Consider the following 4,626-nt stretch of genomic DNA (forward strand, 5'->3'; position numbering starts at 1 on the left):
TTAACACTCCCAGTAAATATTCAGAACAAAACTTTGATTCTCAAAAACTCTATCACAACTTCAAAATACAATAATAAAAATAGCTGGTAATTCAAAAAAATTATTTTTCAAAAAATAGTTCCGGATGACTATGTATTGAATTCTTTGGATGTTGTTGCACTTTTCCTGAGTATACCCCTTGAATTAGTTGAACAGGCAATTTTTAATATATAAAAGAATATTAAAAAACGTACTAGATTATGCCAGAAACATTTTGTCACAGGGATAGTTTTTATTATAAACTTAACTTATTTTAAAATCAATGGATCTTTTTGTCATATTTCCGATTGTAGCGGAAATAGTTATGGAAGATTTGGAGGTGTTTGCTTGGATGCAATTAGATTTTGCTTTTCCTTTTTACTTTCGGCATGTTGATGATACCTTTTCGTGTGTTCCTCTAGCAAGGTTGCAGATGTTTGCCGATGCTTTTAAAAGCTTTCATCCAAAACTTCAATTTACCCATGAAATAGAAAAAATAATAAAATCAGTTTCTTGGACATAAAAGTAATTAAAAGCCAGGATGTTCATATAACTACCAACTGGAATAGGTAAAGTAAATATACAGGTAGAATTTTGCATTACTTTTCTGCTCATCCTTTTCAAGACAAAACTGCAGTAATCAAAACTTAGTGGAAAGAGCTCTAGGTTTGTCCCACGTTTTACCAAAGAAATTTGAATGTTTTGAGGAATATTCTTTTTCTAAATCATCACCCGCAAAATTTAATTGAGAAACATATAAAAATTAGAATTTAACAAAGCAAAACGAAAAAGTTTAGGATTTATACTATTTTCCGTAGACCATTTAAAATGGATTTAATAATAACTTTTTGCAAGGATCTTTTATATAAGTTTAAAAAAGGTGTTGTTGTGACAAGATCACTTGCAAGATCTTTAAGATGAGTTATGTCGGACAGACTGGCAGACTGCTAGATACTAGGGTGGAGGAACACAGAAGTAATATTCGTTTAGGATGCTGTTAGAAGAGTGTTCTTCTCAGACTTTCAACTTTATATTACAAAAAAAAGAGTTATCTATTAATTTAAAAACTGATTTGGATCAATTAAACAAAAATTATAGTAATATGATTAATTCTATTAAACTATGAGGTTTAATGAATCTTTTTTTTTTTTGCTTTCTCTATTTCTAACGTGTTTATGACGGATATTTCTGGTGTGTTTATAGCAGATTTGCAATTTGACTATCACTTAATTCTTAGGTATCAAAGAGAGAGCATCGTTGTCTCTGTGCTGTTCCTACCTTTCAATTTTTCCTTGCCTTGATAACGGTGCTGTATGAATACCGAAACATTGATGAATATTATTTTCAAATATTGTTACATTCTCATCAGAGAAGGTATTACATTTATGTAAACTTTGAACTCCACAGTTTTCGTCAAATGTCCACGTTTTAAGACCCCCTGAATCCAAAAAACAGGTTTTTACGAATGTGTCTGCTTGTATGCCTGTCTGTATGTCTGTCTGTGAACACGATATTTTTTTTTTTAAATCTATTAGATTGCCCTATGGTACACTCATCAAGTGTCCTAAACTTGAGGTCAAATTCGTTAGCCAGCCATTTTCGATAAAAATTCAAAAAGTGGGCACATTTTGAATATTTTTGAGACCACTTTTTTCAAAGTTCAAACATTCTCTGTATGGTTATCCATAGTATTCAAAAAGTCTAACAATTTATCCATATGACTTTTTTCAAAAAATTAGAAATTACCAGAGTTATGGCATTCACAAAACTCTAAAAAACGCACGAAAATGAACATTTTAAGCCAAATAACGCACGATATGAAAAAAGTAAAAAGAAAAAGAAAAATCTTGCTTTTGAAATGCTTTACAATATTATCATAACAACTTCTTGAATTTTCTTGAAAAATCCAAAATTAAAATTTTGAAAGCATACAAAATAATAAAAAATCCAAGAATTACGTTTTTCGGCCAAACTATGGAAGATACGGTAAAAGATGGAAACACAAAAATTGTGCACTTGAAAAAGATCTACAAATTTTCTATCAACCACTTTTTGATAGGATGCGTAGTTTTGGCTTTAATCATGAAAAACGTCATTAACAGTAAAAAAAATCTGCCCGCTGCGTGGGCACATTCTTATCACAACTTTTGTTTTTTAATTTCTTTTTCGTCTTGTGTGTGGGTTTTAAAAAATTTAACTTTTCATGCTTTGGATGTTATTTTTTTATGATACAAACCAAAAACAGAACTTTCAAAAAATTATTCATGGCAAATAAATAATTTTTACATTCTCATCAGAGAAGGTATTAGATTTGTATAAAATTTGACCTCCCCGCCCCCCTAGTTTTTGTCAAAATACCCATGTTTTGAGACCCCCTGAATGCGAAAAAGACGTTTTTACGAATGTGTCTATCTGTATGTCTATCTGTCTGCTGTTATGTATGTCTTAATGTCTGTCTCCCTGTGAGCACGATAACTTTTAAAACAAATTAATCTATTAGATTGGCTTTCGGCACACCCTTTTAGTGTCCTAAACTGAATGCCAAGTTCGTTAGTCACACGTTTTGGATAAAAATACTAAAAGTGAGCCCATTTTGAAAATTGTTGAGTACACATTTTTCCATGATTCACGAATTCTGTGTACAGTTGTGCATAGTACTTGTAAAGAAAAATGCTGCTTTTTGATAGCCCTAAAAAATGATCATTAATGGTTTTTTTTTACATTCTTATCAGAGAAAGTATTAGATATGTGTAAAATTTAACAACCCCTCGCCCCCAATTTTTGTCAAATGTCCACGTTTTGAGACCCCCTGAATCCAAGAAATAGGTTTTTACGAGTGTATACTATATGTCGGTCTGTCTGTATGTATTTATGCCTGCCTGTCTGTCAGCACGATAAATTTCGAGAAAAATAATTCTATTAGATTGCCCTCTAATACACTCTTTAAGTGTCCTAAACTAAAGGTCAAGTTCGTTAGTCAGCTATTTTGGATAAAAATTAAAAAAGTGAGCGCCTTTTGAATATTTTTGAGACCATTCAGGAGATAAATCAAAAGTAGTCATAAGTTTTATGAAATGAAAATTATGGTACACTTGTTTTTAGAGAAACTTATTGTTTTGAGTAGTAAAAAAAAGTTGTTTATATATATTTAATATTATAAAAATGCGAAGATTGTCTTGAAATCGTAAGCTCTCTAACCAGACTTGGATACATAAATTTGAGTTTTATCCCAATTTTTTATCAAACTTCGATAAATGGAAAAAATAACTGCATTTTTTATGACGAATTGAAATAAAATTATAAATAATAGATATAGTTTACTTCTCTGCCAATTTTGAGCTTGAAAATTTAATTTTTTTATTGAAAACGCAAAAGTATTTTAGAGTAGTATGTTATTGAGCAAAATCTCTTCAAATACAGTGAAACTCTTCTATAGCGCGGATTTTGGGGTTGACGGTGTGTGGGAACTAACTCATTATAGCCCGCTCCGCTTTTGATTGTTCACGCCTCAGTGCTCGCCTATGTGACAACCGCAGATCCCGCGCACCCCGCGCAGCTCCTGTTATACCTACCTGCGGTGCGGCGTCAATTCTCGGAAGGGCTATAGAAGGCAGGGCTATTCAAAGGGTCCGCTATAAAAAATTGTATTGCATAAAAATACAAGGACTGTCTGTCTTTCAGAGAAAATGCTGTCTGGCAACTAAAACTTTTGTCTAACTATCGGGGTTTTCTTCACTTTTTTTAAGAAAACATTTTTTTTTTTTATTCAAAATAGAATTTGACATGATAATAATAACAGAAATAACATTATGAAAAAATATACAGTCTAAACATGTAAATATTTGTTTCGTCTTATGTCTTACACTGTATTCTTTAATATTTTTCACAAATTTTACACCCTAAATTTAAATGAGTGAAAAGTGACTGATTTGCAATAAGTTTCGACGGCTTTAAACAATGATGATATAGGAATTCGTGACTGTTATCTTTAAAAGAAAATAGTAACTACTTGTCAAATTTGGTGAAAGTGTCGAAACTCTCGAAAAAATTGTATTTTTAGTGTAAATATTTTTGTGAGTTTGGGTGAAAGCGATTCACGTTCAACTTAATTTTTGTATTTAAGAAAGATGCGCGGTTGTAAATGGATGTCAAAAGAAAAAAGCTTCCAAGAATCCTGATCTGGCATAATAATATATTCTTGAGGATTGTCGGTGCAATCTCGAACCAATTTTAACGAAACTCGACAGCTGACTGAACAAGCATTTAAAAAATGTTAATATCTTAGAAACTGTGAGATCAAAACAAAACAAAAATCAGAACAACAACCCCTGCATCATAAGCTATCGGACCGATTGGTACCAAATTTTTAAAAAGTCACTAGAAACAGATTTTCAATAAGGTTGAAAAAAATTTCGTAAACTTTCAAAAATGATTTAAAGTATCAAAAATGTTTGCAATACGAGGGTAGTTCAATAAGTCCTTAGAATGAAGTATAAAAACAATTTGTTTTGGGTAAATTTTTTTTACTTTTCAACATAATCTCCTTGGAGCTCTATACACTTGGTCAATCGCTTTTCAAGTTTTTTTAATCCTTCAGAAAAGTGCGTT

The sequence above is a fragment of the Belonocnema kinseyi genome, chromosome 9, assembly GCF_010883055.1.
Source record: "Belonocnema kinseyi isolate 2016_QV_RU_SX_M_011 chromosome 9, B_treatae_v1, whole genome shotgun sequence".
In the NCBI taxonomy this organism is placed as follows: domain Eukaryota; kingdom Metazoa; phylum Arthropoda; class Insecta; order Hymenoptera; family Cynipidae; genus Belonocnema; species Belonocnema kinseyi.